Source organism: Phoenix dactylifera, chromosome 8 (assembly GCF_051530095.1).
Source record: "Phoenix dactylifera cultivar Ajwa chromosome 8, Ajwa_hap1_PhDact_Kaust_v1.1, whole genome shotgun sequence".
NCBI lineage: Eukaryota > Viridiplantae > Streptophyta > Magnoliopsida > Arecales > Arecaceae > Phoenix > Phoenix dactylifera.
In genome coordinates, this window is record NC_143197.1 from 18,655,375 (window position 1) to 18,679,705 (window position 24,331).

The 24,331-nt window shown below is 43.8% G+C and overlaps 1 long non-coding RNA gene across 4 annotated transcripts; it reads right to left on the reverse strand.

The window, feature by feature from the left end:
- Positions 1–10,450: 10,450 nt before the first annotated feature.
- Positions 10,451–14,517, reverse strand: LOC120108822 (uncharacterized). 4 transcript variants are annotated; one of them, XR_016396184.1, is made up of 6 exons: positions 14,037–14,517; positions 13,213–13,331; positions 12,922–12,982; positions 12,582–12,638; positions 12,333–12,457; positions 10,451–10,840 (listed from the first exon to the last, which is right to left on the reverse strand). It is a non-coding gene; the product is annotated as an uncharacterized LOC120108822 (long non-coding RNA). The 4 variants fall into 4 exon arrangements; XR_016396185.1 differs by having other exon boundaries at positions 10,451–10,843; XR_016396183.1 differs by having other exon boundaries at positions 12,413–12,457; positions 14,037–14,051.
- Between the last annotated feature and the right edge of the window lie 9,814 nt (positions 14,518–24,331).

The following is a 24,331-nucleotide window of genomic DNA, read 5'->3' on the forward strand; positions in this document are numbered from 1 at the left end:
TGCCGCCGCCGGGCATCCAACCAGAGCTTCCCCACCCGTGCCGCTCCGCCTTCGCCGCCTCCGCCAGTGCCGCTTCCTACCGCCGCCGAGATCTGCAGTCGCCCGAGATTGTCTTCTCCGTCATCCGAGCCCGCGCCGCGCCGCTACGCCGTCCGGACCAGCTGCGACACCACCGATCGAGGTGCCTCTTCCCTGCGGCCAACCACAGCGCCGCCCGAACCAGCCGCGACGCCGTTGGGCAGCCGGCAGACCACCCGAGCTCCGCCCGCTTCCTCCGAGCGTCGTTGTCTCCCTCCCCACCGAGCCGCGCCACCACGCCAACTCCGTAACACGCCACCGCCGCTACGCCCACCTCCGTTTGCCGCTGCACCAGACCGCCGCCTCCACCTTCTCCTTTCCCCTCCGCTTTCACCCACCCCCCCCCCCCCCGCTTTGTTTCATTTCCCCTGGTTTCATGTCACCCCCTTTTCTTTCAAGCTGACTCCACCCTTGGACCGTCAGGAGGCCCACAACTCCTCGTCAAGCCCACGGCCCGCATGCCTTTCTGAACCCCACACCCACAAGGTCGCCAGCCCTTTGAGCCCAAGCACAATCGGCTGCAGGTCCTATTTCAGACCCGATCCAGCACCTCTTTTCAGCCCAGTACAGAAGTCCAAGAGTCCTTGTGCTGTAGATCCAGTTCCACAACTCCAGCTAGCTCTGCCCGGCGCCAACTTCGTGTTCGAGACTCCACGAGCAGGTGATTCTGGTCAACTGCATTCACCACAGGTAATAGGTTCTTCCTCCTTTGGGCTTGTTTATCTAATTATGTTCTAGTTCTCTTGCATGACAATCCTATTTTGAAACTTATTTTCTTGTCAAACTGCAAAACCTAGAACATTTTCCACCACACCTGTCCTACCTACCAATTAAATCTAAATATTAAATTAGCACACTTTAGTGTCAGGACATCATCAACATCCATAGATCAGATTACTTTCAGACTTTGAATGACTGTAAAACGTGTTTGCAACCTAACTTCTTATAGTGACTAATTTTCTACTTTAATTCTGAAATAACCAACGTACAAATTAGTAACATTTAATTTTAAGTTATTTTTGTGAAAAGTTGCTGATTTCCGAATTCATAGTAGGTTGCATTAGTGGGTTGCATCAGTAGGTTGTCCTGCATTACATTTGGACAATTAGGGTTCATTAGTAGCATTGCATATCATATCACCAACTAGAGTAGTTCCTGTATGTCCACCCGTAGTGGTAGAGAGTACCTCCTCACTGACTCTCAGACCCCTTTATCCACCATGGACCCCAGAGTTATACAAGATATTCTGGAACAATTAGCTGCAATACGAGCTGATCATGACGAATTCAAATGTGAGATCCGTGCTCTAGTACAACACCCTAGGACTCCGGAAACATCATCACCAATCGCAGCTTATCCCGAGTTTGGTTTGACCACACCGCCTGTAGCTTTTTCCCATCCCCCTAGGAACCAACATCATCCTGATCACCAGCGCGATCTTGACGAGCGACTACTTCGTACCGTGCGAGTAGAAGCCCCCACATTTGCTGGTCAATTAGAGCCGAGCGTGTACCTTGATTGGAGAGCAGCCATGGATAATTATTTTGAGTGGTACGATATGACCGATGATAGAAGAGTACGGTTTGCCAAAATGAAGCTTATTGGGCAAGCTCACTGGTACTGGCATAACGTTGAACATCGGCGTGAGACCCAAAGGCTTCCACGTATCACCACTTGGGAGGATATGAAAGAAAAACTGAATGAGAAGTATCTGCCATTCTCTTACCGACAACGTCTTATGGATAGGTGGCAGAAACTAACTCAAGGAACCTCAACTGTTGCCGATTACATTGCACGATTTGAGGAGTTTCACATGAGGTGCGGTGTAATCGAAGAGGAGACTGTTACTCTTTCTAGGTTTCGAGCAGGACTCCGCGAGGAGATCCAGAAAGAATTGATCCTTCGAGAGATTACTACCCTTGGCCAGGCATACCAATTGGCTCAAGATGTGGATAGTTTTTTACGAGTCCCTGTGGTGAGACGTACCGACTCTCGGTTCTTACCCTCAGGAGCCCGACCTAGTCAAAGCTATCTCCCACAACCTAGACCACTCTCCAATCATCCTTCCCAGCCCGGTTCTAGCCAAACACCGACTAGGACGTTCCCGGTGCCTGTTCAAAGTACATCAACTGATAAAGAAAAAGGCATATTAGGGTCCAACCCGCCCTTAAGAAACCAAACCCAGTGTTTCAGGTGCCAAAAGTTTGGCCATATTGCGTCCCAATGTAACGCCAAGACCTATTTAATGACTGAATTGGAAGCAGGGACCCAGGATACTGAATGTGTCGAAGAAGTCTATGAACCAAACATTGAGGATTTTGTAGATGACTTTGGAGACGAAAAGACTGGGTTAGAGTTTGTTCAGACTGAATACCAAAATGAGCCCACTGATAGGAATGACCAAAACCATAGGCTCCATGTGGTTAGGTGCACACTAGCCCAAACAAAGACCGAACAAGACTGGCGAAGAACCTCCCTGTTTTATACACTTATCAAGATCAATGGTAAAACATGCAAAATCTTATTTGATAGCGGGAGTTGCATCAATGCCATTGCGTCTGGAGTTGTTTCTTGCCTTGGCCTGAAATCTACCCCTCATCCTAATCCATATAAAGTAGCCTGGGTAGATAAGACGTCCATTTCAGTTTCAGAAAGATGCCTTGTCCCGATTCAATTTCTATCTTATAAAGACGAGATTTGGTGCGACTGCCTCCCGATGGACGTAGGTCAAGTCATTCTAGAAAGACCTTGGTTATACGATAGGGACGTCACACTTCATGGTCGGTCAAATTCGTGTAGTTTTATGTTCCAGGATCGAAAAATTATACTGAATTCATTGCCTCCTAGAGAGCCCGGCCCTGAGAAGAAGGGTGCTACACCACAAAAAGATGAGTCACTTCACATCATTACTTCGAAAGAGGTAATGAAAGATATCGAAAGCCATTCACCTGTGTTCGCCCTTGTGGCTAGAGTTATCAATGTGGAGTCAAATGCCGAACATCCGGCCGCCGTAGTTCCTCTGTTGGAGGAGTTTCACTCTGTCTTCCCCACTGATCTTCCAGAGGCACTCCCTCCAATGCGTGATATCCAGCACGTAATTGATCTCATTCCTGGAGCGTCACTGCCAAATCTTTCCCATCATAGACTCAATCCAAACGAGCACACTGAACTGAAACGCCAAGTTGACGAACTAGTCACTCGAGGGTATATTCGTGAAAGTTTGAGTCCCTGTGCTGTACCTGCACTCCTCACTCCCAAGAAAGATGGCTCTTGGAGGATGTGCGTCGATAGCCGTGCTATCAATAAAATCACGGTTAAGTATCGTTTTCCTATTCCTAGGCTGGACGACCTTTTAGACTATATGTCTGGTGCTACAGTTTTTTCCAAGATCGACCTAAAGAGTGGGTACCACCAGATTCGGATTCGTCCTGGGGATGAATGGAAAACTGCATTCAAAACCAAAGATGGACTCTACGAATGGTTAGTAATGCCTTTTGGATTAACAAATGCTCCAAGTACTTTTATGAGGGTGATGACACAGATCTTTCGACCTTTCTTGAACAAATTTGTCGTTGTATACTTTGATGACATTCTCATTTATAGTCAAACTCAAGAGCTCCATCTCTCACACCTGAGGCAGGTTTGTGAAGTCCTGCGGAAAGAAAGCTTCTTTGCAAACCCTAAGAAGTGTGCCTTCTTGACTGATCACGTCACTTTCTTAGGATTCATAGTGTCTTCCAAGGGTGTCTCCGCTGATCCAGAAAAAGTAAGCGCGATAGTCGATTGGCCTGAGCCCAAGACCTTAGCAGAAGACGTAGTTTTTATGGTCTGGCTACTTTCTATCGTCGCTTCATTAGAAATTTTAGTTCAATAATATCTCCCATCACAGATTGCATGAAGAAAGGAGACTTTATCTGGACTAAGTCGGCATCCCAAGCATTTAAAGATATTAAGAATAGGATGACTGAAGCACCTGTCTTGCGCCTCCCCGATTTCACTAAGGTATTCGAGGTCGCATGTGATGCCTCTGGCGTTGGCATAGGTGGTGTGTTAAGCCAAGAAGGTCACCCTGTCGCGTTCTTTAGCGAAAAGTTAAGTGATGGCAGGTTGCGTTATTCCACCTATGATAAGAAATTCTATGCGGTAGTGCAAACTTTGTGACATTGGCGACACTATTTGCTACCGCAAGAATTTGTTCTGTATTCAGACCATGAGGCTTTAAAGTATTTCAATTCTCAAAAGAAATTAAACCTTCGACATGGCCGATGGATTGAGTTTCTACAAGCCTATACTTTTGTGCTGAAACATAAAGCTGGAGTTGAGAACAAGGCTGCTGATGCGCTCAGTCGACGGATCTTCCTCCTATCCGTGATGAGCACTGAAGTAATTGATTTTGAAAGGATCAGGGAACAATATACCACTTGTCCCGATTTTAGTGATGTATACCTGACCTTACGAGATGGAGTAGAGAGAGAGCACGATGATTTCTTTTTACAAGATGATTATCTTTTTCGCTCCGACCGATTGTGTATTCCTCGAACGTCTTTGCGAGATTTTCTAGTATGGGAAGTACACGCTGGAGGACTGTCTGGGCATTTCGGGAGAGACAAAACCATTGAAATGGTGGAAAGACGTTTCTTCTGGCCGAGTCTCAAGAGAGACGTGGCCAAAATCGTCGCTCAGTGTCACACATGTCAACTAGCCAAACAACGTAGACAGAACACTGGGCTTTACACTCCACTACCTGTTCCTGATTGTCCGTGGCAAGATGTTAGCATGGATTTTGTGTTAGGGCTTCCACGTACCTCGACCAAACACGATTCCATTTTTGTAGTGGTAGACCGATTCTCTAAAATGGCTCATTTTCTCCCGTGTTCTAAGACTTCCGATGCTTCTAGGATTGCGAAACTCTATTTTGACGACGTTGTTCGACTACATGGCCTCCCAAAATCTATTGTGTCCGATAGGGATGTTAAGTTTATGAGCTATTTTTGGAAAACTCTTTGGCATATGATGGGTACCAAATTAAAATTTTTCTCTGCCTATCATCCCCAAACTGATGGCCAGACCGAAGTTGTCAACCGAAGTCTAGGGAATCTTTTAAGATGTCTGGTAGGTGAGCATGCTAGGACTTGGGATCTAGTGTTACCAACTGCCGAGTTTGCATATAATAGTTCGGTCAATAGGACCTTAGGCATGAGTCCTTTTGAAGTGGTGCATGGATATAAACCTAGGCAACCCATAGACTTGATTCCCATGTCTCATCAACATAGAGTCTCTGAGTCTGCACAATCATTTGCTTCACACCTGCATTCATTGCATCAGGAGATCAGCAAACATATTCACTCTAATAACTTAAAATATAAATCCCTTACTGATTTGCACAGACGTTATAAAGAATTGAATGTAGGCGATTCTGTCATGGTAAGAATTAGACCTGAACGACTCCCTTCGGGGACGTTCAAAAAGTTGCAATCTCGTAGTGCGGGACCGTTCAAAGTACTAAAGAAAATCAGTTCGAATGCGTATGTTGTAGATCTTCCTGACGACTATGGGATTAGTGCGACATTTAATATTGAAGATTTAGTCCCATACAAGAAATCAACATTCATTCCTTCTGACCCTTTTGTTGATACATCCACTGTTGTTGATCACCCTGATCTAGCACCTGCTAGTGAGCCTCCACCTCCACAGTTTCATGCACGCAGAGAACATATAGAACATATATTAGATGAGCAGGTTATATCTACCAGGAGAGGAAGCTACCAACGTTACCTTGTTCGGTGGAAAGGTCGATCCGAATCAGATATGTCGTGGATTTCGCGAGCTGAGTTGCAGCGCCTTGATCTGGATCTTCTGGAGCAGTACGACAGCCGACCCGATATACACTCGACGGGGTCGAGTTTTTCTCACCCGGGAGGAGTTGATGGGGACATCAGCTAGGTCCCCATCTTATTTGCATATTTGTTTATTTTATTTCTGGGTTTATTTGCATTTAGGGGTTTATTTGTGGTTTATTTTATTTCTGGACTCATTTGCATTTTAGGGCTTATTTGTGGGTTTTATTTTGTGTAAGGGGTTTTATTTTAAGTGTTCTTATTGGGCCCTATTTATAGGGAACTTTTATGTTGATTAGGGTTAATGCAGAATTAAAGATTTCTTTCCCCACGTTTCCCTCTTCTTCTCTTCTCCTCCCTTCTCCTTCTCCTCTTCTTCTTCTTCCTCCTTCTCTTCCCCTCTTCTTCTGCTCCCATTTAAAATTTTGGTCCGGCATCAATGATGAGGATGGAGAAGATGATGATGATGACTGTATGGGAGGGCCACGAAGGCTCGACTTTAGAAACTAAAAAGAGCAATGGTAGCAGGGTTACCTGACAACAACAATTGTAATTATAACTTGTGCAACATTACTATACATTATATGATTATAGTGAGAGGGAAGATTGGTGTGGGAATTGTTCAATAGTAGCGACAAAGTAGTTTGATTATATGACAATTTAAATATTTTGAATGATTTGAATGTTTGTGTCAATGTAAATATAATACAGGTTTATATTGTTATAATGTGTTTTTATAATTTACATTCGTATTTTTACTTTTTTTAAAAATAGCAATCTCGACGCTTTAAAGCGTTGGTAAATAAAAGTTGTGGCACGTCTACGCCGACGCTAGAAAAGCGTCAGCAAAAATACATTTACCGACGCTTTAAAGCGTCGGCAAAAACAAGGCTTTCCCGATGCTAATGAAAGCATCGGCAAAAATGACATTTACCGACGCTTTAAAGCGTCGGCGAAACGCAGAACTGGGCGGGCTTTCCTGACGCTTTAAAGCGTCGGTGAATGTCATTTTTGCCGACGCTTTTATTAGCGTCGAAAAGCCTTGTTTTTGCCTAGGCTTTCTCTTAGCGTCGGCAAAAACTTTTGCCACTCCGGTATCGCCAATGCTTTTACGACGCTTCTATTTGCATTGCGGGAACTTTAGCCGACGCTTATAAGCATCGGTAAAGATTATAAAAAGCACCGAGAAAGATGAGTTTTCTTGTAGTGCCACCTCCTGGTTACATACATGGAACACATCCAACTTACAAGAGCCCTGCGCCCAGGTGACAATGATGCCACCCGACAACCCCTGGGACTCCACTGCATAAAATCCCCACGACCGAGGAACCGCTCTCCTAGCCTTCTGTAGACTCCTCCCCGATATCCGGGTCTCAAACAACACACATATATCCGGACTATGCTGCTGCACAATCCTACGAAAAGTCGGAGCAAAAGAAGGCTTCCCCGCGCCATGGCAATTCCATAAGATGACCTTCATTGGTTACCTGACGACACATCACAACCCCCTACCCCAGGGCTGCAATCATGGAACACCGCATCTTCAATAGCCCATCCACTCTCCAAACCTGCAGACCTCGCTCCCTGAGCTGCAGCCTTCAACTGAGACACTATTCGATGGTGAGCCCTTCCATCACCGAGTTGTGCCAAATGGCACGGTAAGTCTCCAGTAGCTTCCACTATTGCCGCAAGGCCTTCTGTCATCCCCCCTCTTGACTCTATATTGAGACCATCCAGGCGCTTGGGAAAACATGAATCACCCACTGCCTTTTTCCCCATTCCCAATTCACAGATAGAGCCACTGTGCCCCCGTGCCATATGGCACGCACTGATCTTGGAGTGTTCCCCCATACCGGCTGCACCCTCTGCCCCTACACCCGGTTTGTCGCCGCTACCTGCTTCGCCATGGCTCTCCCCCATCGGAGCATTGCCGGCACCATGCGACCCCGCCGCCTCCAGCTCGGATGAGCTCGCCGCTGCGAGTAGTACCGGGGCCGAACGCCTCCCAGCCGGCTCTGCCTCCCCGAACAGTCGCGAACCGAAGCTCCCACCTCTGTGCACCTGCTCCCTCCGGAGAGGTCGACCGCGTGCCGTCGCAAGGGGCTGGGGGGAGCTTTTGCACCTCCGTCGGAAACTAGCCCCCGGCCGCCCTGCCTTCGCCGTAGATGGCACCGTCCCTCCTTTGGGGTTGGACGGGCCTCCCATCGCTTGGCCCGCCGCCTTGGGTGGGCTCCTCGCTCGTTTCGACGGGCTTGGGCCCGACCCGCCCAAACACTGCCCACTACTGGGAATGGGCCTATCCGTAGCCTGGCCCAGGTCGTTGTTGGCCCGGCTGCCAGAACTCTCGGCCAACTCGGCTCCCGACCCGGGTCCAAGCGCGAGTTGACTCGGACCGCCCGTGGACCCGCCCATTGCTACAGAGACATCCTTCTCCGGCGTCCGCCGACGAGCCACCTTGGTTGGCTTCTGCCACCCCTCGAGATCCGTCGGAGAGGTCGAAGAAGATGACCCATCCCCCTTCACACCTGACCCGGGGGGTGGGGATGTGGGCACCGAGCTCTTTCGTACCCTGGGCTCGTTCACCTCCTTCCTCCGATTCGCCGACACCGGCGCCCGCCGGAAACCGAACCGGTTAGTAACCAACCACGGACCGTAAGCCCTCTCCTCCCCCCCAGACCCATCTCCCTTCCTGGCCTCGTGCCCCGTAGCCTCCGCGCCATCCTTCTCAGTTGCAGACTTTCCCATATCACGAACCTCCTCCGCCGACTTCGTCCCCGCCGTCGCCGGAAACATGAATGCGCACTCCGCCTCCGAGTGACCTAGCCGCCCACACTTGGAGCATGGAGCCGGCAAGTTTTCATAAATGAAACCTTGCCAGAACTTCACCTCTGCTCCTGCCGAACTACCCAAAACAAACGTACCCGGTGTGAGTGGAACGGAGCCATCCAGCTCAATCTTTACCCGAGCGAATCCATGCCTGCTACCCTTCTCTGTGAATCCATCCAATGCCATCGGGTTGCCGGCCCTCGCTGCAATCCGGAAGATTGTCTCCTTCTTCCAGTAATCCAGAGGTAATCCGGGCAGGCGAAGCCAAACAACCACCCGCTCGATTCCTCCAGCTCCCGAGATGAAATTTGGCCGCCACCGGTCCATGGCCAACATCTTTCCGCCAACCATCCAAGGACCATTCCGCAGGGCTGCCTCCCTATCCGCCTCGTTGGCGAACCGAACGGCGATGAAGTCCTCCGCCAACGGGAAACACTCGACCTTGTATTCCAGATGCCCTACCTGTTGTACTTCCCTCGCCACCCAGTCAACGGGAATGCTCCTCCCCTGGCTCCTCACCAATACCGTGGTGCTCCTCCATTCCAAGCGTGCAGCCTCCAGCTCCTCCTCCGGCACCACCACCACCTCAGTATATATCCTCTGCATCACTTCTAGTTCACGAGGGAAAATGCGGTGGCTTATCCATTCCGGTTGCCTCGACATTCTCTTTGCCACCTCCGCCCATGAAGGGCCCTTCGCCGTAACCTTGGGGCCAGTGGGATTCAGCCCTCCAGCCTTCCCCGGCACCGTCGTCTCCGACGGCCCAGCTCCAGGCACAGCCATGGCTCACACCCCCCAGCTGTTCCAGCAAGAGTCCTTTCCGCTTTTGCCAAGAATACGTGGAGATGTTAGCTATCTTTTATCATATTAGTATTTAACTGCTTCACTATGAACAACAAAATTCTCACATCCGATAACAAGCATAGAAAGATGGACTAGACAACCTGCTTCACTACAAGAAAATTGGGCATTAGCGACGCTTTTTTTGGCCTTTAGCGACGCTTTTAAGCGTCGGTAAAAACCATCCCGACGCTTTCCCAAGCGTCGGTAAAGCGTCGCCTATGCTACAGTGGGAAAAATATTTTCCGACGCTTTCAAAAGCGTCGGAAATTAGCGACGCTTTTTAGCGACGCTTTAAAGCGTCGTTAAATGTGATTTTAACGACGCTTTAAAGCGTCGTTAGAATATTATTTTTGTTAAAAAAATTTCTTGATTTTAACGACGCTTTAAAGCGTCGTTAGAATATTAATTTTTTTAAAAAAAAATTCGTGATTTTAACGACGCTTTAAAGCGTCGTTAGAATATTATTTTTTTAAAAAAAAAATTCGTGATTTTTTAGATAGCGGACCTAAATCTAAGCTCCGATCCTTTCCAGTTGGATTAATAGCTTGTGCATTACTTCTCTCCCATATATTGCATGACAAATTATGTAAAAAATTTTTGTTATGCGACAAATGTAATTAGTCGACACAACGGGCACAATGTCCCATATATTGGTTCCTGGGACGAAGACCGATGTGGGGTCCTGGCCCAACACAGTCAAAACAAACACAATGGGCACGCACAACTCAAGTGGTGCTACTGAGAGCCGAGAGATACAAAAGTTCAAACTGACCGGACCCTAGAACATGGATGAAAAGAAAATTTACCCCATGCAGAGATATCAAGAAGAACCAACTAAAAGACAGAGGAAAAGAGATCAGATTAAATTGATGTAAAACTAAACAAGTTCATAAAAAATGATGCAGCAGCTGCCCATACAAAGTCCTGGATTCTTGATACGGAGATGCTATAAGTCCAAGATCAAACATTTAATACCCACATCAGTAAATAAACTCCTAGCTTTAGACACGCCCCCAGCTATAACTAGGGCTCATGAAACTCCCCAAGTACAAAAATTGACAACTACAAAGCTTAAAGCATGATCGAAAGTCAGCCCGCTTGAGTCAAGAGCCCTTCAATAGTCATAAGCTTGCCTTGCACTCGCCACAGCAAGTGGTGGAAGCCAAAATGAAAGAAGCTACAAGGGATTAACTATCATCCTCATCATCCTCCTCTTCATCATCATCTTGGTCGCCATCCTCATCATCTTCAGATCCCTTCTGACAAAAAATAGCATAATTGGTCACACATGATTTATTAGTGTGTGCAAATAAGAAGATATTGTATAATACACAGCAATAGCACAGGTCTACAGCAAGCAAAACTCATGTCCATGATTTAATATAGTGCTATACTTGTCTACAGATGATCTCATGGCATTCACTCTTTAATTTACTTGATAGTCATTTGTTAGGTCTCCATGATACCTTATCGAACATCATGATTGCACCGTATTAAAGGCTTAGGAACAGAGGAATGGAACATGAGAATATTCAGGAAGCAAAACACCAGAGATTTCAAAATATATCAAATAAAGACTTCTGAAGCCTCAAAGTGGATAGAATTATTAGGAATCATAGGAGTAAATTTTTTTGGGTTGCCTACTCTGTAATTTAGTCAAATTTCCACGGACATCGAGAAAGTCAATTCAAGCCATTGCCAATCACTATTTCTGTAAAAAAGTGCAAAAACATCTAAACAAAATAACAAATAAATAAAATTAACATGTCTAAGAATAAGATTGCATCAGTTGCATAAATTATTAATATTAATATGCAAAAGCACTTCTATGGATCAGTAAATATTCTTTTTTTCAAAGTGGAGAATTTGGAAAAAAAAAAAGAGAATGGATGATGACTATAATATCAGTCACCACACCAAGTAAAGATGCTAGACTAGAGTAGTATATACATCCTTTTTGGCTGAATTTTTTTATTGAATTTTATAATGAACACAAAAGCTGAGTGGATCTTAAGCAAAAGACAGAGCACAGAACAAATAAAATGGAACTAAAGAATAAATGAGAGCAGAAGTTTGAGAAATCAAAAATCCTACCCATAGTCGCATAGCCAAAAGCAACTAACTGCTTGTTAGTTACATTCCCAGTGCAATGCATATAAATTTAAACTAGCCCATTTAAAATATAACTCATTGTCAGACCTTAGATACAAAGAGTTCTTTTAGTTCTGAAATACAACCTATACAATAATTATTTCTGGTAAAAGATACAATAATTACACATACAGCAGGAAAACTGAAATTCAAAACAATAATTTTTATATCAAAACACTAAATTTTTTATATCAATCTCTCCAAAGAAATCTTAATTTTAAGTCATCATAATACAACAAGAAGTAAAATAATGATGATTTCAAGAATGAGGGCATAAAGCTTCAGCAGACAAGAACACATGCATATACTTGAGAAGAAAAAACTGTAGTGGAAAATTAGCAACCATTATTTAAAGGTTCCTTTTTAACAATATGATTTATGTAGATATGAGTCAAACACAATGTTTGTTTTAGACGCCCGCACAACATTAAGCTAAAATAAATAGTTTATATCCATATGGATACAGAAAAATAGCAGCACAACTAATGAGGATTGCAGATACAGTGCATAAAATCATAGAAAAGCAAATAGTTTGACTACAAAAGAAATTGGAGCAAAATAGACAAGCAATGGGAGGCCAATATTCATAATAGGTACCCCTTTGACTAAGTCAACAGCAGCAGCAGCATCAGAAACTGGCTAGCTTCGTTTAAAACTCAAACAAGTGAGACATTTACCTCTTCATCATCTTCATCCCCATCAAAATCCTCCTCATCAGCCTCCTGCATCATCAGATTATTGAAAAGTGCAGAAGAGTCTTAGGTGAACTCAGAAATGATGTTCGGTGAGAAGAAATATCAATATTTGACAAAAGAAAGAGTAATGGATGGAAGGGAGAACACTTGCATTATTAAAATATTTCAAAGGGTTGGGCCATAAATCTTCCTTGATAATCTCTGCCACCTGCATCAGTTTGTTGTAGAGGAAACATAAGCAGACAGAAAATGTATGGGAAAAGAAGCTCGAGGTTTGAACTAATTCAAAAACTGAAAACAGGAATCTGCATACAAGATAGCAGACTTCATAAAATAGGAAGATTAAAAAAACAAGACAAACATCAAGACCAGGTTATCATATAATTTTTTTTATGATAACAGAAGCATAAAAAGAAAAATTGATTTGAAAGATTTGGAATAGTCCAAACTCCAAAACAATCAGTCTTTCCAATGTTACTATGAATTATTACCTCATCTGTTACTCCATCTGAGAAATTTTTCAGTTCAGTTTCACCAAACCAACTAAAGAAACTGCATTAAAAAATCAAAACAAAGAATGAGAAAACAAGTCAGGCATCCAAGTATCATGCAACATATAATGATACAAAACCATGTTTAACAAATATTACTGTTAGACTTGTGTTCAGTATCTTTCTATGAATAGAACATGAATGTGGTAGAGATGAGAACAATGGAATACATGTGTCCTAATTAGGTTGTAGCCTAATTATAAAGTTACTAAAAAGAGAGAGATTACAAACCGCAGTTAACCAAAAGTCTGGAATGGATTGGATGATTTCATTCCGTTTAATGTAGACAGGTCTGCGAACCTCGTTATATTTCTGTTCTCCAAAACTTTATCACTTGCTTCCTCATTAATCTACAAACATAAATGAGATTAGCAAATCGCAGACACAGGCAAGAGGCATACAGCTTTAGGAAGTGAAACTTGCCATACTCTTAAACAAGTGAGCCAAATCCATTGAGGTTCAATGAGAATAGCAGCACACTCAAGTAACAAAACCAACAAGCAATTCAACCATTTATGCAGCTAACACTTCTTACTTACCACACCTAAGAACATAGTAAATCTATAATCAATGAATGTATATCCAGTAAGATAAACTGTGGAAATCTACAAGTATAGATTGCGATGCTTGCAGTACATGCAATTTCATCAAAGTTTACATATGTGCTGGAGCTTCTGCGCCATTCCGGCTCGCTCGATCAGGACGAGCGAGGGTTCGGTGAGAGGGAAAGAGAGCAGAGAAGGGTTTTCCCTGTTTCTATCCCTCCACCCTCCCACATTAAAGAGCAGTGTAGAACCTGAAGCGTCTTGATGAGAATTTTAGAAGAAATCAGATATAAAGAATTTTAGAAGAAATCAGATGTAAAGAATTTCTTCTAAAATTCAAAAGGAACAGGGAATTCCCCAGTTATCTTATCTAAACCCTACCTCCAAGAAAAAGATGTTAACCACAAAACAGGTTGCAATCTTGATTCTTGAAAAAGAACCAAAAGTCTGTAATTCTTACAATTAGATGAATTCAAGAAATGGAATGAAGCTAACCAGAAGAATGAGAACTGGAGATCAAAGGGAAGCTGCAGTTCCTTGCCGGAGACCCAATCGAGGGCGACGGCGGCGTTGTCCCGCGTCCTCAGGCACTCCCGGCGGAAAGCGACGCGGGGGAGGGAGCGGAAGAAGACGACGAAGATTGTCTCGACGTGGCGGCTCCACCCGAGGAAAGGAAAGGATCACAGCTCTCTCACGATCTCCTTCTCCAGCTGCCTCCGAGCCCTTCGAACATTCCTCGGGGCCTGATCGAACTTTGGATGCCACGAGCCGCGGCCTGGGCCTCCGATGAGGGGAGGGTGAGAGGAGGAGAAGTTCTTGGAGGGAGATGGGGCTGCAAGGGTGGATGGAGAGGTGAGGAGGAGATGAAACTTACGAGATGGACGAGGGTCTTGAAACTCACAAACCCAGCCTCCATTTGCCTACATCCATGGCCGCTCATCTCGTCGGACCACAGCCCGCCCGCCGTCACCGCCGTATCCCCAGCTCGGAGGGGTAGAACACCTTTCTCGACGGCCATCGTCGTCCTCGAAGCTCGGAGGGGGAGGGGGATCCAAAGCAGAACAAGTTGGATTGGGGAGGAAGGAGGGGGGGATGGCGGCTGGGTGAAAGGGTTAGGGTTTGCTCCGCGTGCGAGAGAGAGAGAGAGACAGAGAAGGCAGGGGATCGGGGAGGAAAAAGGAGGGATCGGGGGCGATGGGCCCCTTTTGGCCTCCGACGACGCTTTAAAGCGTCGTCGTATCCTTTTGGCCTCCAACGACGCTTTAAAGCGTCGTCGTATCTAAATTCCACCCGACACTAACAAAACGCGTCGTCCAATTTCGGCCCCCGCTCATAATTTGCCGACGCTTTTTGTTAGCGTCGGCGGGGAAGAGTCGGCAAAACCGTATTTTCTTGTAGTGCTTGTTTTGTTCTCAACGGGTGGAATCAACAAATCATATGCCGATTGCTTGCCAATCTTCTGGTGCCATTTGGACGCATTTAGCATTATTGTTTCGCAAAATCCTTTAATCGATCTTTGGATTTCTTAGAGATCAGCCAATATTCAGATACAATGGAGGAAAAGTTACAATTTCTTGGTTGGGTGCAGATCCTCTCTAGTCTAGAAGTTGGAGTAGACTTGTGAATTAATTAGGTGAAATCAGGTATAGATTGCTTTGGTATACCTGATGATCATGCTGTATTCTTGACTGAATTAAGTAGGAGAGCAAAGTACCCATCCGACTTTATTAAGAAAAAAAAGAGGTAAAACAAAGTCTGAAAAGGAAGACTATAGTCAAAACTAGGAGGCAGACTCACAAGAAACACAATTGACCTAAACTACATACAAACTTGGGGGAGAAACATGGAGAAAATAACGACATTTTCCTATTCCTTAAGGTCGACCAAGTAGGAATCATCTTTTCAGATCTCCCATGCACATCCTTTGGATGATAAGCTTTTTGCAACAAGATTCTCTGATTTCTTTCCTTTGAGATAACCTAGCAAATTGCCATGTTCAGGTAGTCATAGTCTCGTCTCCAGTGTTTGCCTATATGTATGCACCTCCGAACAATCAGCATAGATTTAAGTGTCCTTGGTCGTGAGGTAATATTCAGCTTTTGCAAGAAGGAGTTCCAAACTTCCTTCAGAAATAACAGTGGAGGAAAAGGTGATTGCCTGTTTCGTCTCGCCTTCGAAAGAGCACAGGTGCTGGGGACTTGCGCATCTTTCCTAATTATCGTAGGCTTAGTATTTAGATTATCATGAAAAAAAAGCCAGGAAAAAACCTTAATCTTTTCAGGAGCTACTATTTTCCAGAGAGTGGTGCAAAAAGGAGACCGTAATCCACCATGCTTAACAAAGGAGTAGAATTCTTTACAATTGAAAGCTCACAGCTTCCTTCCATTACAAAGTACATGATCATTTTTGGGTCCAAGTACTACTCTACAACAGTAAAGGGTTTTGGCGACTCTATATTGCCGACGCTACAAAAAAGCGTCGGCAAATTTTTTTCTTGCAACGGTAACCGCCGACGCTTGTTTAAAGCGTCGGTAAAAAAGGTTCCGCCGACGCTTGTACGCGTCGGCGTAGGAAAAAAATACGACGACGCTTATAAGCGTCGTCGGACTTCACTCCTCCCCTACACAAAACCCCATCGACCCCCTCCCTCCATAGCCCACAGCCCTAAATCCCTAACTCACGGCGACCGACCCTCTCCGTCCTCAGCCCTTTTCACCGATCTCAGCCAATCTCCTCCGACGAACGATCCCAAATCGTGTTCCTCCGCCGCATCTCCTTCCCCTTCTCCCCCTCTCCGTTGGCCAGGTTTGGGATCTTCTTCCCCTCTCCTTCCCCTATCATATTTCCATTCACCCCCCGGCAAACCTTCTACTTTCTTTCTCCGCTTACCTCCTCATTGTGCGTCTTCTCGCTTCTCTCCGCGAGTTCTTCGCCCACTGCCGCTAGATCTCCGACAAGACCGAGGCGACCGACGGCGACGACCCACCGCAACCACGGATCCACCCCGCCGCCGACTCTCCGCCGCGTGCGCCGTCCCCTACGTCCCGAAATCTAGCGGCGCGGGTGCTTTCCCTTCCCGCTGACAAGCCGCTGCCGCTGCCGCCGCCATGGGCGACGCCGTGGGACGGGCGGTGGGGATCTCGAGGTAGCATCCGGATCGATAGGGTTTCTCCGCGATGGCGTCGGGGGCGGCGTCGGGGAGGAGCTGGGTGGAGTCCTACACCGGGATGTCCGCCGACAACATCAAGGGCCTCATCCTCGCGCTGTCCTCGAGCTTATTCATCGGCGCCAGCTTCATCGTCAAGAAGAAGGGTTTGAAGAAGGCCGGCGCGTCCAGGGTCAGGGCAGGTATGGAGTAGATACTTTTGTTGGCTTTCTTTCTTGTGATTCTCTCTCTTTTCTCCATTCGTTTGGTGGTTATTTTGGCCGATTTGCTCATCTGAACTGTGGATTCTTGCTGAGATAGTTTCCTTAGATCTCTATGTGATAATGGTTCTATCTTTTGCCTTATTTGGTGGTCTTTTTGCGGGATTTGGTGATCTGAACTGTAATGCTGCATTCTTTCTTGGAATTTAGTGGGATAAGAGTGTGTTGTGGAGGAACACACTCTTATCAAATGCTCCATAATTAGAGCTCAGTCTATTTTCCAAAATTTTGGATATTGCTGCTCATTATATTTATAACTTGTATATTCAACTCAACATAAACAGACATAAATTAACTCTTTCTAGATCTCACCGTTATCCTATTAATCATCTTAATCAATGTTATTTCAAAAGGCATTCATTATGGATTATTTTTGGCACACAAGGAAAGAACTATAAATATCCCTTGTATAAGAAATCAAAAAAGGAAAAGAAAGCACTTGTCATTTGATTGCATTGAAATTTTTGCATGTATGCCCTATATAACAAAAGCCCGATGCATTCATGTACCGACAATACTACACATTTTAACTCAGTTCTTAGATTTAGCATGTTTGTCATTAATTTCTTGCTTGTTATTTGATTCAATGTGAAAAATATCTGAGAGATCCAACAGTTAGATCATTTGTCATAATAAATTAGTTCATTGAACACTGTCAGCGTGGTGCCATCAGCGGACAACCTTCTAGTATTCACATCCGGTTTGTACATGCCCAACTACAGAAAATTTCTTTCAACTGAATGACCAAATTAGTTAAATTTCTCAGGTTTGTGCAACCCCATGGAGAGGATGAAAGAGCTTCACAGTATCAGCTTGTGCTCAAAGAGTCCAACATTGCCACCAGAAGAAGAAAAGTAGTTTGAGATCTATAAAATTAATCATCAATTGAAGAGAGACTCTTTCCTGTACAGAAGCCAAGTGCTCATTTCTTAAAGAAGCTGTGTTTCGGTTCATATCCTCATTATATTCTTTTATCCATTTTTATTGTTCATGACATGCTAATCAATTTTCAGAATCATCTCCATATTATTATTATCCAACTTCCTGTCATTTCAGTAGTGTAAATTCCTGAGAACATGTACTATTTGGTGTCATCTTATCCACTGCCTATCCCTTTTTCAGTCTGTCTCCTTGTTCCATGTCAGTTATGTTGGAGACACCATCCATGGCTGTTGTATTGTGCCCAATTGTAGTCAAAAGATATGTGGTTGCTTCATAATTAGAGCTGAAATTGTTATGCTGCAACCACTAGTATATATTTTAGCGATTGGATGAATTATATTATGCAGTTACCATGTGATTCTGGAGTCATATATATTTTATGTGATTGGATGAATTAAATTTTTTTTTAAAAAAATAATATTCTAACGACGCTTTAAAGCGTCGTTAAAATCACGAAATTTTTTTAAAAAAAAATAATATTCTAACGACGCTTTAAAGCGTCGTTAAAATCACGAAATTTTATTTTAAAAAAATAATATTATAACGACGCTTTAAAGCGTCGTTAAAATCACATTTAACGACGCTTTAAAGCGTCGCTAAAAAGCGTCGCTAATTTCCGATGCTTTTGAAATTTCCATTTCCTAAACCTTATGTTATATTGTGATTCCACTGCTCCGAATCCATTGCCCACATGAACCCTAGAGCGATGCCCTAGAGATCATGCAAGGCCTATCTTTTGATTCATACACATATCATTCCAACTCAAATTGTGGTAGAAATAAATAATCTAATTTATTTATTCAAAAGAACAGTTCACAATTACTAATAACCAAATTATTCTAAGAGCACTACCCTAGGCTATTCACCATTCGATCACAAGCCCCATAAGGTAATGAGCTTCAAAGCCCAGTAAGCTACCAAAACCTTAAATAAGATCAAGTATATTGTGCAAAAATATAAGTTTTGCATGATTTTTCATAAATAATAATATGTCAAATATATATAAAATATATCATATCAATCAACATAGATTTCAAAATATATAGTTCACTTAGCCAAAAATAAATTCTCCAAAACAACTATGGATGGACCATCCATTTCTCACTATCCTAGTCCTCGTGACTATGGCCATAATCGACTCGTGGTAAGCCCCGAAAGAGACTAGATCCTAATTACGATGTAATATCTATCGGTCACGCGCCAACAATCGCCCCACTAAAGGCCCAAAAGGAAACTAGTTTTGAAATCACATGGAGAACATGTTTACATCAGCGTGTTCCAGTGATCAACCCTGATTGACTAGGCCCGAAGGACACTAGATTCTAAACCCTTGTGATCATAGTCGGATTAGAGAGTACCAAAATCAGAACATGTAAAATATTAACACATTTATCGATGCAATAAAGTATGATTCGTGCTCAAGTAAATCATATCATACTTGATCCGATATTTTACAATCCAATTTCATGCAGTATACATAAAATACTTAATAGAAATAGATTAATTTCTAAATAATATACATCAGATCATGATATGATTAAAGATACTAGGGGTGGAGGTAACTTACAATTTCTGTCCTAAATCTCTCGAAATCTACCTGTTGCCTCTGAATACGGACCGAGGTGGGAGTACAGCTAGGACGACCCTGAGGTTGGCTGAAGGCGAGCTGAGCAGGCTGGTTGAGACATCAGGCACTGGTCTCCTCTGCTAGGTAGCCTACAAGAAGTCCACTTGCTGGAGAGTTTTTGACAAAAGATCCTTCAATGTCTATGTCAAATAACGAGGCAATAGTGTGGAAGGGAGAGATCTCAGTAGAGGGTGGTCTTTGTGAGTAATAGTGAATGCTTATTATGCGCGTACCTCAAGTCTCCCAAGTTGCCCCTTTATATTAGAAAACTAGCTCTTTTGTTACCTAAGCCGATGTAACGTGCAATGATGCCAGATAGTGGCCGGTGGTACGACTGTAGTGTAAGGGCTAGAATGTGTGGGCAAAGTGCAGCGCAGGTTTAATGTGGGACGTGAGGCTACCAGGACTACGGACGGCCAGGGCTATCAACCATGGTCGACGCGTCTTGATGGTTCTCCTTGGTTGGCGACTCCTCGGTTGGAGCTAAAGTCGTTACCTTGGTTCATGTCCGCGGTTAGGGGGGTCAGTCTGAACTGAGGTCAAGGTGTCCCATATTTTTCTCATCACTTACACCGCACTTTTGAGGCTGAATAGAAGTCAAGCAGTCACCTTGATTGAGGGCGAGACCTTCATCAAGGGCGTTAAGTGTGTCGAACGGTCTTTCGGAAGCATCATCGGATCCAAGATATCTTGAGATGTCATAATTGCGGGCTGACACAGAGATGCCATTAATGTAGCGAATCGTTTGGATCGCCCGTGTCATACCCTAGGCTGACACATGGCTCGTTCTACTCAGGTAGCCAGACTGGTGCTCCGATCGAGGCCGTTCATGCCCCTATATAAGGGTGTCCCTAACCCTCAGATTCGGCTTAGATCTGAAGACGCCTGAGGTGGCGAGGGAGCTGGTCTGAGCCATGTAGCTCTGAGCCGATAGGGAGCTCGTATTCTTCCTTAATGCCATTGATTTCTTCGACGGGGCCTATGCCACGATCATTCGGGTAAGTTTCATAAATCTTTATGGTGCGGGCACCAGAATCCAGAAAAGACTCCAATCAAGTAACTCAAGGTCACTGTGGCTTTGATCGAGTCCTGTAAATAAATTCAATAAGTCAGAAAGCAAGCCTCAATAAGTCAGAAAGCAAGCCAAGTCAGGACATGTTGCATGTTTCTACCACCACCTTTGCACACCCTTGGAGCACCACCTCGGCATCCACATCAACATCAGCTGGCCACCTCACCACCACTCCAACCAATGGAAGCACGCCAACCAGGATGAAGTCAAGCATAAGGAGCCGACCACATCATCTCATCAAAGAAACCAATGCAACGTCATGCCACCTCATCAGAAGAACCAATCACCATGCCACCTCATACAAGTTGACACGTCACCCAAATTCAAAGTCTAAGAGGTCGGCCACAATTTAAATGCAAGAAAATTTCAAATGGGAGCCAACAACTTTTCAAATCCTCCCCCTTAAAGCCGGCCAACTTTCTTTCCTTTTCTCTAGCAACCAAGCCTTCAAATGTGGAGCGCTATTCATTATGTGTTTAAATTTCAAATCATGAGGAAAGTCTATAAATACCTCCTCATGATATCTTGTAATTTCAATTGATGAATGAATAAAAAGTGCTTCTTTCTTCCTTAGCAATCTTGCTTCGTCACCTTGAGAGAAGGTTGGGCGTGAGGCCCTTGTTCCAAGTTGGGCGTGAGGCCCTAAAGCCACAACCACATCCACCATTGCCCTACCTCCTCTCGCCTCCTTTTTCTTTTGTAATTTCCATTCCTCTCTCACGCCAAAGTTCTAATCCCTGTTTCTTTGCAGGTCCTTAAAGTACTCCATGTCATTGGGTCAATTATCCTTCCAAACCAATAGCAAAAGGGCCCTGTTGCAACGGAAGATGAAGCTTGGTCATCCAATCATCAACCTTCAAGAGTGAGATCAAGGATCCTCCTCCAAAAAAAAATCCAGAAGTTCAATGTTTGGTAAACCTCAACTCTAGGTCTGATTTATTGAAGGAAGTGTCCTAATCAAGTGGTTTCTCAACCACAACGGTCCATTCTTCTAAGTCCTAAATGAATTAGTACATGCGGGTAACTAGTCTTGAAATTACTATGCTCATGTTAATATTTTCTTATCCCATATGTGACTGAATTTCCTGCTGCTATTAGGCTAGTTAATCAACATAACTTACTGATAATCCTTATGTTTAAATCCCTCGCATTCATCCCGCATCATTTTTGGTATCAGAGCAAGGTTAATTAGGACACGCACATTGATTATGCTGAAATTCTGCACTTGCTGAAATTTCTGCACTTTTCTGAAATCCATTGATGCCAAAATCCTAGTTTGCATGCCTTATTAAGTTTATGAATTAAATCTGAATATTTCAAATTTTAATTCCGAATTTTAGTTATTAAAGTTGAGATCTGATCTCCATAAATTTAGGATTTGAAGTTAACAATTTCAAAGTTAAATTTGAAATTCTAGGTTTGGGCTCCAAATCTGAAATTTCCAAATCTAAAATTTCCAAATCTGAAATTTCCAATATGACTTTTGCATTCGAATTTCAAAACTTGAAATTTTGAAATATTAGATCTGAAATCCAAATTTGAAATTCAAAATTCGAAATTAAAAATGGGAACTTAAATTGAAACCAAAAAAATTTGAGATTCAAAATTTAAATTTGAAATTTAAACTTGAAATTTGAAATTTGAAATTCAAAAGCTGAAAACTAAAATTCAAATCTGAAATTCAAAATTCAAAAGTTTAAATTCGAAATTTGAAATTTGAAATTTTAAATCTCAACTTGAGTGGACATTTAAAATAGTTGCATCCATCATAAATCATATTAAGGGCACTCTAATTGCAACATAAGGGAAGGATTTCATCACCTTTCCTTAGCCCAAAACAACCACCCTCATAAATCTAGAACCTAAGCCTAATTTAAAACTCAACTAGCCAACTTAACTTAGAAACCACAACGAGTTTTTAGGCTAATTGAATTTGGCTAATTCCTTGCTGTCTAGAAAAGTTCCGATCAGGGTCGTGGCTACCATCTTATCAGCCCAGCCCCGTTAAGCGGTTGGTGTCAGCTAAGTATGGTTAATGGCGGTTACACGAACTCTTGGTCCAATTGGCCTGGGCAAGTGGTGAACCAATTTTGATTAGATAAGTCTTTGATTTAGATTTAGCAAACCCTAGCATAGGCTAGTCATTTTGTTTTGTCTTGAGCCTTGTATGACAACTAGATCAGGATCACCCTACAACCCATCACATACACAACCCATTGAAGCCATGGACCCCAATCTTGAGACCATCCTAAGGACTATGACTGAGCAGTTCAAACAATTGAACAATAGGTTTGATCAAGTTGAGGAGAGGCTAGGAACCCTAGAGAAAAATCAACAGACCCGCGTGGAACCTGAATTGACACCCCAACCCCATCGCCACCTTTTCACTCCTGAACATAATCAGCGACGACCACAACAGGATCATGTAGACCAGGATGAACGAGCCCTTAGGAGTATCAGACTTGATGCACCCTCCTTCGAAGGAAGTCTAGACCCTAAGGTATACATTGATTGGGAAAATGACATGGATCAATATTTTGAGTGGTATGAAATGTCGGAAGAAAGAAAATTCAAATTTGCCAAGCTTAGGTTGACACGACATGCAAGGTTATACTGGGGAAATATTGAGAGGATCACTAGGCAAAGAGAAGAACTACCTATCAATACATGGAGACAGATGAAAATTAAGCTAAGAGAGAAATACGTCCCATTATCCTACGAACAGAGGTTACTAGATCAATGGCAAAGATTAAATCAAGGAGGGAAAACTGTATCTGAATACATTGCCAAATTTGATGAGTTCGCTATGAGGTGCAACATAGTCGAGTCAGAAGCCGTAACCCTATCTAGGTTTAGAGCTGGTCTTAAGGAGGACATTCAAAGGGAATTGTTCTTAAGGAAAATTCATGATTTAGACCAAGCCTACCAGATTGCCAGAAACTGCGAACGATTCCAGAGGGGACCCATTTTTCGACGACCTGAACCCAATAGGATTAGCAACCCTGGAAGCAGGCCAAACCCAAGTTCAAACCCATCACACAGACCCAATCCTATCACTCCACAGGCTCGTAGGGACGACAAAGGAAAGCCCCTGAAGGTAGAAAGGAAAACAATGTCCCTTGTTTTAGGTGTCATAAAATAGGACATTATGCAAGCCAATGCCCCACTAGAGCGTTACACATAGGAGAAGTAGAAGAAGAAGATCCTGAGACCCTAGAGAATTATGGAGAAGAAGTCTACGAAGCAGAGACCAATTTGGTAGATGAATATGAAGAAGAGGAAGAAATCATTGAGACGTCTGAATTTCTAGGAGTTGTGAGATGTATATTGACCCAGGCTAAAGAACAAGAAGATTGGCGTAGGACCAACATCCTACAAACCTTTATCAAAATAGGAGAAAAAGCCTGCAAAATCATCTTAGATAGTGGAAGCTGTGTCAATGCCATATCAACCAACACCATCAAGAGTTTAGGGTTGCCTACCGTACCCCATCCCAATCCCTATAAGGTATCTTGGATAAATTCGACCTCAATACCCATTAAACTTAGATGCCAAGTCCAGATACAATTCCAATCCTATCAGGAGAAGGTATGGTGTGATGTCCTTCCTATGGGAGTAAGTAGCATTATCCTAGGCAGACCATGGCTATACGATCATGATGCTATCCTGTTTGGACGATCAAATTCATGTTCCTTCAATCATAATGGAAAGAAAATTGTAGTTCACCCTACCCCACCT